At 43.1% G+C, this 11,777-nt stretch overlaps 1 protein-coding gene across 3 annotated transcripts in view; it reads left to right on the top strand.

Moving 5' to 3' along the window:
• Positions 1-882: 882 nt before the first annotated feature.
• ZBTB44 (zinc finger and BTB domain containing 44) overlaps positions 883-11,777 on the top strand; it is a 39,288-nt gene continuing 28,393 nt past the window's right edge. Inside the window, exon 1 of one of the 3 annotated variants that reach the window (XM_060180184.1) lies at positions 883-1,443. The gene's annotated coding sequence lies outside the window, so the exon portion shown is untranslated. The remainder of the gene's footprint in view (positions 1,444-11,777) is intronic. The other 2 variants (XM_060180183.1, XM_060180185.1) reach the window with 2 other exon arrangements.

Here is an 11,777-nt window from a genome sequence, read left to right as displayed (position 1 = left end):
TCCAGTCATTTCTGAACAGCATTCCCTGCGAAGTCGCCAAGGGGAATGCTAGAACAATCTTAAGGCACTGCGAGAACGGAGGGTGTAAAAGCGGTAGGAAATGGGGCTTTTCTGCAGCCCTCATGAATGTCCAGCCGGCCAGAAACAGGTCTCAAGTTTCCCAGTGTGAAAAACGGGTGGACCCCTAGTAGAAACTAACCTCTCACCTCAACCAGAGAAAGGGTTTGGGGATGTTACAGTTTCTGCCCTATTACCAAAACCACTCGATAAAACAGGAGTCTTTCTTTCTCCTCCTCTTTTTCTTTCTTTCTTACCTTTTTTTTGTTTGTTTGTTTTTGTTTTGAGTTTAAAGGGGAAACAAATTGGGGCAGGGGAGACAGCAAAATGGTTATGCAAAGAGACTTTCATGCCTGAGGGTCCAAGGTCCCAAGTTCAATCCCAGCATCACCATAAACCAGAGCTGAACAGTACAATGGCCTCAAAAAAAAAAAAAAAAAAGGGCGGAGGGGGACGACAAATTGCAATAAGCTTCAACCATACCCAAATACTTTGGTCAGTGTAATCTGGAACCTGAAAGAGATGTCGGTTAGAAGAAAAAACTAAGCAGTGCTGAGGTACCATGTGACTAGAAACCTACGCCAGGGCACAGACGCAAAGGTTTACTGACAGAAACTAACGCCCGTCCCTGTGGAAGAGCAGACCTGCTCCTAGTTCAAATCCAAAAGCAGCAGGACCAGGCTCTTAATGCGCTTGCGCAATAGCAGCGTGCCGCGCGCTCCCAAGCCCCTCCCCCTAGCTCGCTCCTCCTCCCCCTCCACTTCCCCACCCCTTCTCCAACCCGACCCGCCGCGCGGAGCATTGTGGGACACAAACAAAGTGCCCCCAAACAGGCTGGAGTGAGCGGAGCGGCAACGGCGGCGGCGCCGGCCCGCACGCGCGCGGCGGCGGCTCCCTCCCAACCTCCCCCTCCCCTTCCCTCACTCCCCTTCCCCTTCCCCACCCCGCCCCGCCGGGAAAACGCGAGCCGTCGCCGCGCTCCCCAAACCGCCGCCTGCCCTCGGCCAAACGCCCCCCAACGGCCGGCCGCCCGCGCGCGGCTTCCCGGGCTCCCGTCGCTCCTCCCCTCGGGCCCCGGCGAGTGTCGTGGGAGCTTCCCTCCCGCCGCTCCGCGCTCCCCCGCCTCGCAGGCACGCCGCCGGCCGGGCCGCCATGGCCCAGCCACAGGCCGTCCACGGGCCTAGGCGCGGCGGCCCGAGATAGGGTCCCCCCGGCCTCCCGGGGGAGGAGGGAGGCGGCGAGCCGCGCGCTCCGCCCCCTCCCCCCGGGCTGTCGCCGCCGCCGCCGCCGCCGCCGCCGCCGCCGCCGCCGCCGCCGCCTCAGCCTGGCGGGGAGGAGGAGGAGGAGGAGCAGCAGGCCTCCGGGCCCCGGCGCCGCCGCCCGCAGGTAAAGGGGACGGGGCGCCCGCCGCGCTCGGGGCCGACACCACGCGCCCCCGCCGCGCGCTGCTCGGAGAGGGGAGCCCCGCGGTGTCACCCGCCTTCCGCTCCGGCAGGCGCCGCACGGGTCCCCCCAGCTTGGCCTTAGTCCTCTGGGGAGGAGGCTGGCCCTGGGCCCCGCGGGGTGGAGGCGGCAGCACCCCGATCCCCCGCCCTGTCGTTTGCCCAGCACCCCGACCCGACCCCGAAAAGCCTAGAGGCTTCTCACCCTCCGCCTCTCACCTGGGCGGGCTGGGGAGCCCGAGTGTAGACGCTTGTTTCCCCCCCCCCCCCCCCGTTATTCCGGCTCTTTTTTTTTTTTTTTCCTGCTACTGGGAAGGAAAAGATGACACTTGTTTGTTTTTTAAACCAGACACATTTTGCTTCCCTTACCTGAGGCTCGCTGTGCCTCGAGTCATTGGTGCCGGCCTGGCCGGGAAAGGGGGGTGAGGAGGGTGTGTGTGTGGGGGGGGGGGGGGGGGGTTTGTCCCCGCGAGTGAGGTGACAAGTGCGTGGCAGCCTGTGAACATGTGAAATTGCATCCTGGTGAGTTGAGTTCTCCGCCTCGCGCCCCGACCCCCGGTTGAGAGCAGATCCGTGATGAGGGAGCACGTTGGTGGAGTCGCTGAGAAATGATTCACACACACAAACACAAAAAAAAGAAAAAGAAATGAAGGTGAAGTTTTTGTCTTTCTTTTTGGTTCCCTATCGTGTTCAGGGGATTTTTCGTTGAGGTCAGGAAAGTAAATTTGCTCCCATTTATTTATTTTCTTACTGTTTATTATTATTATTTTCCCCGGATATAAGCTAATACTCAAAAGCAAACTTTCCGACTTGATAGCAGACGCTGTGGGCAGGTAAAAAGATATTTAGGGTTTCTCTTCTCGCCTAGTCTCGCCTAGTGTTTTCAGATGGGATTGGTGGGTTTTAATGACTGCTGTATAAACCTCTATTCCCTCTTTTTGTTCACGTGGACCACCGATTGGTTAATACTGTTTTTAATTTTACCTAATGCAGTTTCCTTATCGTGGAATGTTAAAAGCAACGAGAGGAATGTGTGACTGTAGTTTTGTGTTTGAGAATTGCATCCATCAGTTATGGAAACCGGACTTAACTCTGCAGGGTTGTTGGGCATTTTGCATAGGTGAGCTCATAACTAATGACTTGGTAGTTTCACTTGCATTTTATGATGAGAGCGATAATGAAGTAACTTGCTATGGACCACACACCAAGTAAGTAGTAGTTCCTGCATATGATTCCAGCATAGGTAGCAGGTACAGTGGAAGGGATTCCACTTACAGGTGTGTCTGTGGGGGGGGGATACTCCACTACTTGGAATTGATGATGAACAACATTTATGCTGTATTTTCTCTCTTTGTGTGTGTCTGTGTAATCCTTTGGAAGTAAATTCCAACCTTAAGCTAGTATTTCCTTAAATAATGAGCCATCAGTTTTCCATTAGACCCATTGTCATTATTTAAAAGCCTTTCTAAATTAGCATGTATGCAAATCTCAAATGTTTGGAAGTCTCTTTGAAGCTCCCCACCTCTCCACCCCACCCCCAAGCTATGCTAAGCATTAAGTGATTTACCTTTTGTTCCAAAAGCTTACTATCTGCCTTTTTTCTGGCACTTAATTGACCAAAACCATTGTCTTATGGTATGTTTCCACATTCTGTCCTTTTAGTGCCATTTTGTTCATTCCTGTGTCCCTCTGAATTTCCTCTATAGCTAAAGAAAAGTTTAAATAACTTAAAACTTAATCTGGTGAGAATATTTAATAGGTAATGGCCAGTCCTTTGTATAGGAGGTTCATAAATATGTTGTCACACTGTTAGATGCTGGTGATCATGACACCTCGATTAAAATGGTGACTACCAGATGCCCGGGAGACAGCACAGCAGTTTGTGCAACAGGCCTTCATGTTTTATGCTCAGACAATACCAGGTTCAATCCTCAACACCAGCTAGAGTTGAAGAGTGCTCTGCCCCCTCCACCCCCCCCCAAAGTGGTGACTTAGAAAGGTGTGGCTTGCTGCTTTTGTAATTTTTCCCCCCTTAATAGTGTCAACACCTGTGGTGGTTTACTGTTTATTTTATTGGAGATCTTTAAGGGAAAATTTGCTTTTTTTTTATTAGGGTTAAGCCAAAGTTCCTAGAGTAAATATTTGACCTCTTCCCTTTGGGCTGGGGGGACAGCATAATGGTTCTGCAAAAGACACTCAATGCCTGAGACTCTCAGGTCCCTGGTTCAATCTCCAGCACCACCGTACGGTAGAGCTGAGCAGTTCTGTTTGGTCTTTCTCTCTCTGATAAAAATAAATAAAAATTTAATAATTTCTTCCCATTTATTTTCAATATTCTGAGTAAAGAGCTGAGGAAATAAGTCTTCCACCTCTCAGTGGTAGCAAATGAGAATTTTTTTCTTTGTAGGAACTCCACTTTGAACTCAGGGGTTTTAATTTATTCATTTTTATAACCATTAAAATGATTTTTCTTTTTTTTCTTTTTTAACTTTATTTGTTATTGGATAGAGACAGAGAAATTGAGAGAAAGGGGGAGATAGAGAGGAAGAGAGACAACTGCAGACCTGCTTCACAACCTTCCCCGGCAGGTGGGGAGCTGGGGGCTTGAACCTGGACCCTGACCGGTTCTTGTGCTTGGCGCCACGTGCACTTAACCAGCTGTGCTACCGCCTGACCCCTACAGTGATTTTTCTTTTTAACATTGCTTTCAGAACAGAGAACTAGAAAAAACATTGGTTAAGCTTATTGTGATAATACCCAATTCAAATTTATCATCGCAGATTTTCCTTTATCTTTATTCTGAATCTGTCGCAAATGAAAGTCAGTGTTGGCTACTGATAAAACCAACATTGTTTTTATCTCAGTTTCTATACATAAGATTATTTTTTTTAAGTTATCATACTATTGCTACTGTAAGTTTCTGAGTTAAGTTTAAGAATTTTCTTGGGAGTCGGGCTGTAGCGCAGCGGGTTAAGCGCAGGTGGCGCAAAGCACAAGGACCGGCATAAGAAGGATCCCGGTTCCAACCCCAGCTCCCCACCTGCAGGGGAGTCGCTTCACAGGTGGTGAAGCAGGTCTGCAGGTGTCTAGCTTTCTCTCCTCCTCTCTGTCTCCCCCTCCTCTCTCCATTTCTCTCTGCCCTATCCAACAACGACAACAATAATAACTACAACAATAAAACAACAAGGGCAACAAAAGGGAATAAATAAAATTTTTTTAAAAATTAAAAAAAAAGAATTTTCTTGCATTTATTTTTTGTTTTAGACTATATTTCATGAAAAATGTACTATCAGCAATTACTGTGCTCAGAAGTTACTTAAAATATTTTCTTTGTTTAGTCATGCTAACAATATGATATGGTTCAATGGTTTCGTTTTTATTTTAGCATTTCCTCTTAACTTTTTACTTTTGAATATGTAAAATATATGCATGGATCAAATTCCAACATAGTATTTTTAAAGTAAACTTACTAATAAATCTCACCCAAATCAATTTTTTAGTGATTGTTAACCTTTCTCTTAACTTTTTTTTTTGTAACTTTTCATATAACTTAAACCCAAAAAAGTCTAGAGGTGTGTAAAGTATGTTTGTTACTCTCATGAAGAGATACTGGAGTACTTTTAAATTTTGCAAGTAAATTCTGTTTGGTTCAGTAAAGAGAAAGCACAAAGACTAGTCTTTAGAACTGAATAGAGAAGGACTAGGGAGATAGCACAATGGTGATGCAAAAAAAAGTCTTTAATGTCTGAAGCTCTGAGGTCCCAGATTCAGTCCCCAGCACCACCATAAACCAGAGCTGGTCAGTGTGTGTGTGTGTTTCTCTAATTAAAAATAAGTAAAATACTTTCAAAACGTAATGAGTAGAGAAGTGGATTTTAAGCTTGCTTTTGCACTCTTGAAACTTCTAGCTTTTAAAAGGCTTGTAGATGGCAGAAATTATGTTACTTAAGCTGCTTACACCACACAACAAAACTGACAAATGTGTGGCATGCAAATATGTATAAAAGATGATGTATTGGTGGCTGTGTGATCAGTGAAAAATAGCAGAGTTTGGGTTGAACAGATTTTGATAGAAACTATGGTTATGTGTTCAAATGAGGTAGGTAGAACACAACTGGACAGTTTATTAGCCACCTATCACCCAGATGACTAGAAAGGAAATAGAATGCCCACCATTTTTATACCTATTATACCACCTCTGCTTTTGATGACAAAGGAAATCTCTATGTGTATATGTACAAACAGTACCAGGGATGGAACTCTAGACCATGTGCTTTCATAAGTCCTATGCCACTGTACTACCTCCCCAATTGCACAAAGTGAGCCTTTATTTCCCTAGGGAAAGATTGCATAATTCACTCACAGTCTATCTTTAATCTCAGCAAAATAGGCTGCCTGAGATGTTTAAACACCTAAATTTTATTAACAGTAGCATACCTCTGTACGTAGTGACATGGCAGGAAGAGCCTTTTGTGTTAGGCTGAATGAACTAATAAAATGATGACTATTTTGAACATTTATTGAGTTCTTTCTGTAAACTTTTGGTGTGCTAGTAAACAATTTATATAACATATCATTTAAATTTCCCATTAAGCCTTTAAGTATTGCTGCTAGCATCTTACTTTGCCAATAAGGAAACTAATAACAAGATTTTAAACTCTAGTCTTTTTGTCTTCAGGGTTATATTTAGTATTTTTAAAAAATATTTATTCTCTTCTGTTGCTTTTGTTATATTGTTGTAGTTATTATTGTTGTTGTTACTGATGTCGTCGTTGTTGGATAGGACAGAGAGAAATGGAGAGAGGAGGGGAAGACAGAGAGGGGGAGAGAAAGACAGATACCTGCAGACCTGTTACACCGCCTGTGAAGCGACTCCCCTGCAGGTGGGGAGCCGGGGGCTTGAACCGGGATCCTTACCCAGTCCCTGCGCTTAACCCACTGCGCTACCGCCCGACTCCCTATTTAGTATTTTAGTACTTTGCCATACCTCACAAATTAATATAATTTCAAAAGCTGAATATATTTCCAGTTACCTGTGAATGAAGCAGACCACGTGGTTTTGTTTGCCCTATAGCAGTGCTGATTCTAAGAGCCCCATGTGTTTATTATCATGTCTACTATAAATTCTGAGTCTAGCTAGTCATTAGTTAATCATATCACATCTTGCTTCAAAAACTGCATTAATAAGCTCTTGTTTAATATTTAGTTATTTTTACACATGCTTCTCTTGAACAGCTCTAGTTGTTGAAGCTGCAGGTTCAAGCTAGGACTTAGCGCATGCAAGTTCTGTGTGCTACTGTGGTGTTTTAGCTCCTACCTTAGTAGACTCTAAGGAAAAACATCACAAAAATCAAAATGGACTGGTTGATGATATGTATGTGACAAAACAGTATAGAAGAATCTCAGTGGTGGAATCTAGGCTGGACTGTTCAAGCCTTTACCTCTGAAATTCTTCAAAATTTGCTCTATGTAAAAACTTCCCTAAGTTTTTACATATAGGGCCAGGTGGTGGCACACCTGGTTGAGTGCATATTACAATACACAAGGACCTGGATTCAAGCCCCTGGTCCCCACCTGCAGGGGGAAAGCTTTTCTTTTTAGATTTTTTAATATTTATTTATTTCCTTTTTGTTGCCCTTGCTTTTATTGTTGTTGTAGTTATTACTACTGTTGATGTCCTCATCGCTGGATAGGACAGAGAGAAATAGAGAGAGGATGAGAGAAAGATAGACACCTGCAGACCTGCTTCACTGCTTGTGAAACGACACCCCTCTGCAGGTGGGGAGCTAGGGGCTCGAACCAGAATCCTTAGGCTGGTCCTTGCTCTTTGCACCACCTGTGCTTAACCCGCTGCACTACTGCCCGACTCCCTTTTTCTTTTTTAATATTTATTTATTCCATTTTGTTGCCCTTGTTTTTATTGTTGTAGTTACTATTATTGTTATTGATGTTGTTGGATAGGACAGCGAAATTGAGAGAGGAAGGGAAGACAGGGGGAGAGAAAGACACCTGTAGACCTGCTTTACCACCTGTGAAGCAACTCCGTTGCAGGTGGGAAGCCAGAGGCTCCAGCCAGGATCCTTATGCTGGTCCATGTGCTTCGTGCCACATGCTCTTAACACACTGGGCCACCGCCGGACTCCCAGAAAGCTTTTCAAGTGGTGAAGCAATGTTACAGGTGTGTCTCTGTCTCTTTCCCTCTTGATATATCCCCTTTCCTCTCAATTTCTGGCTGTCTCTATCCAATAAGTAATAGTAATAATGTTTAAATAAATATAAGTAAAAAATAAATAGTAATAATATTTAAATAAATATAAATTACTGACAACTCTGCAGTGGCCCACTTAAGCAAGTCTAAACTTACGAATAGAACTGTCTTGTCATTGAAAATCCTTGAGTGAAAGACTTGTAAAGGGATTTTCTTCATTAACTAGAAGGCTCCCAAATAATTGGGCTCCTTCCAACTATAACTTTTAGTAGTATCTTGAAGTACTACGCATATTGAATAGAAGTTTCCCTTTGTGGTTTCCTGATATTTTGTAGACTATTGTCAGGAATACTCTTTCCATAAGCTTTATGGAGTGTTTTTAGTTGAAATGCCACCACATTTAAAACTGAAAACAGTTCTCCACATACTTGAGAATGAGTGCTTGAAATAAACCTCCTAGTAAGTTGCAGGCTAGGATGGGGGAGTGGGTGGGTAGTTAGCATAATGGTTATGCAAAAAGACTCTCATGCCTGAGGCTCCAAAGTCCCAGGTTCAATCTCCCGAGCCAGAGCTGACCAATACTCTGATTTTTAAAAAGTGGGTAAATAACAGCAGCAAATGCTGGAGAGGTTGTGGAGTCAGAGGAACCCTCCTGCAGTGCTGGTGGGAATGTAAATTGGTCCAGCCTCTATGGAGAACAGTCTGGAAAACTCTCAGAAGGCTAGAAATGGACCTACCCTATGACCCTACAATACCTCTCCCATGCTAAGGAACCCAGCACACCTATCCAAAAAGATCTGTGTACACATATGTTCTTGGCAGCACAATCTGTAATAGCCAAAACCTGGAAGCAACCCAGGTGTCCAACAACAACAGATGAGTGGCTGAGCAAGTTGTGGGGTATATATACACAATGGAATACTACTCAACTGTAAAAAATGGTGACTTCACCGTTTTCAGCTGATCTTGGATCGACCTTGAAAAATTCATATTAAGTGAAATAAGTCATGATCTCACTCTCAGGCAGAAGTTGAAAAACAAGCTCAGAAAAGAAAACACAAGTAGAACCTGAACTGGAATTGGCGTATTGCACCAAAGTAAAAGACTCTGGGGTGGGTGGGGGGAGTAAAGGTCCAAGAAGGATGGCAGAGGACCTAGTGGGGGTTGTATTGTTATATGGGAAACTGGGGAATGTTATGCATGTACAAACTATTGTATTTACTGTTGAATGTAAAACATTAATTCCCCAATAAAGAAATTAAAAAAAAAAAAAGTGGGTAAGTTGCAGGCTATATTAGTTTTTCTTTTCTTTGTTTTTATGTTAGAAGTACTTAATCTCATTTTAGGCAATTAACTCTTTGAAGATCTAAAATTAGGCAATTAACTGAAGATCTAAAATTAAAATGCTTGAACATCATGTTGAGTATTACATTTATTTATGGCAGAGAGAGGCAAACGCTAGAAGAAGATGGCAGAGAGAGAGAAAGCAGATCATCATTCTGGTGCTGGGAATTGAACTCAAGACCTCATGCATACAGGTCCAGGGTTTTACCTGCTGTAACTACTATACCCTAGGCCACTAATTTCTTCACAAAAACTGATATTAGTGCCAACAGTGACCATAGCACATTTTTTCATAACTGGTCCTGGAATAAATCACTTGACTTATGTCACCATGGTAGTTCATATTAATAATTTGGTGGGGTGTGTGTTTTGTTTTGTCTTCATTTTACCAGAGCACTGCTTAGTTTGGCTTAAGGAGGTACAAGGGATCGAACCTGGGACTCTAGAGCCTGAGACCTGAGTCTCTTTTGCATAAACATAATATCTCCCCACCCAGTAATACCATCTTACTAGTGAAAATGGGTAGAGGAAGCTTACTGTTACTGTTTCACTTTTCTTGGAGAACGTGTCTACACTGAGTATTTTTCTTTTTTGATAATTTTTGTATATGAGCCTTTTTAAAAGATGTATTGTTGTTTTTGTTACCAGAGGACTGCTCAGCTCTGGTTTAGGCCAGTGCTGGAGGCTGAACCTGGGACTTCAGAACCTCAAGGGAAGTATTTGCAAAACCATTATGCTGTCTCCCCAGCATATTTATTAATGAGAAAGAACCATTGAAAATGCAATGACCAACAGATCTCACACTTGTGAGACCATCACCCTAACCTCCTAGGCTATATGTGTCTTTTTCTAATTTAAAATCACAAAAGTTTGAAATCCAGTCAGTTTACAGTTTTAGTTTTCTATGTTGCTATCCTGCTACAGGCAATAAGTGTTGACATATGTTGACATGATTTTCTGTTCAGTGATTTTGATAGTTTTCATATTCAACATAACAAACATCTTGGGATGGCAAATACTACTCTTTTCCTTTTCTTCTATTTATTTATTGCTGGGGCTTCTGGAAATAAATCCACCCCTTCCCAGTGGGCCATTTTTTCCTTTTTTTTTTTTTTTTTCCTCCTTTATATTTTATTTGATAGGACAGAGAAATTGAGAGGGAAGTGGAGTCTAGAGAGGGAGAAAGATAGACACGTGCAAATGTGCTTCACCACTTGTGAAGCATCCCCACTGCAGGTGGGGTGCGAGGGCTCGAACCTGGGTCCTTGCACATAGTAGCATGTGCTTTTGCTTGTTTGTTTTTAATATTTATTCCCTTTTGTTGCCCTTGTTTTATTTTTGTGTTACTGATGTCATTGTTGTTGGATAGGACAGAGAGAAATGGAGAAAGGGGAAGACAGAGAGAAAGACAAACACCTTCAGACCTGCTTCACCACCTGTGAAGCGATTCCCCTGCAGCTGGAGAGCCGAGGGCTCAAACTGGGACCCTTATGCCAGCACTTATGCTTTGTGCCACCTGCATTTAACCCGCTGTGCTACCACCATCCCCAGCCCCGCCCCCCACTCCTGTAACGTGCTTTTAACCAGGTGTGCCACCACCTGGCCTCCACTACTACCCTTTTCTGCAACAACTTGCTTTTTTTTTTTTTTGATAGTTCCTTTTCAGCTCTTGCAAAATTTTTTATCCTCATCTACTTTTAGCAAGTTATATATTCAGTACTTCTCTATTACGATTTTTTGTTTGTTCTTTGATAAAATTGGAGCAGTCTTTTACCTAAATAAGTAAAATATAGCACAGAATATTCAGGGGCCTAGACTTAATGTGTCTTACTTGCATCTTATTTTTCTCTTTTACTATTGATATTATTATTTGGTTTTTATTTGTATAGAGGTGGGGGGGTTTCCCATTTTTTACATCTGAATAGCAGGATTTTACGTTTTTCTCTTCTTTCTGCCTTGATCTTCCATCACTGATCATTTCCTCTTAAGAATCTCCTCTTTCTCTTTTGACCCACATTATATTGTTTCTTCCTTGGTTTTTGTTTTTGTTTTGCCTCCAGGGTTATTTCTGGGGCTCGGTGCCTGCACTAGGAATCCACTGCTCATGGAGGCCATTTTTTCCCTTTTGTTGCCCTTGTTTTTTTTTTACTGTTATTGTTGTTATTATTGCTGTTGTCCTCTGTTGGATAGGACAGAGAGAAATCGAGAGAGGAGGGGAAGACAGAGGAAGAGAGATTGACTTAGCATTCACTTTGAGAGCACAGCATAGTGTAAGAGCACAAACTTAAGCATACCATCTGTGGTCAGTCTTGATTTTTATGCTAACTAGTATAGCCTTGGGCTAGTTTCATATTTACTCTGGCTTCATTTTCCTTTGCTAGCAAAATGAAGATACCAAGCAGTATTTATCTCAAACGTGTGTGTAAAGATTTGAATTATTTAGTATATTAAAAATACTGTGAACAGTACCTGGTACTAGTTTCTCCCATTTTGTAAAAATGGGTAGTATCCTCCTTGAGCCGTTTGCAATGCCATTGTTCTGTGTTTGGAACCAAATTTTGGACTGAATTATCTCTACCCTTGGTTTTCACTTCCTCATTTTTTTGTTTCCTCTGTATCTCTTTGTTGCATCTGTCTTGATGCGGCAAGCATCAAGTATCAAGTAACTCGAGAATAATCAGTTATGTTTCTTAACTAGAGAGGGGAAGAACAAGAGTGTAACTCCG

The sequence above is a fragment of the Erinaceus europaeus genome, chromosome 20 (genome assembly GCF_950295315.1).
Source record: "Erinaceus europaeus chromosome 20, mEriEur2.1, whole genome shotgun sequence".
In the NCBI taxonomy this organism is placed as follows: domain Eukaryota; kingdom Metazoa; phylum Chordata; class Mammalia; order Eulipotyphla; family Erinaceidae; genus Erinaceus; species Erinaceus europaeus.
The sequence above is the reverse complement of the archived record's forward strand: the minus strand, read 5'-3'. Positions and strand labels throughout refer to the sequence as shown.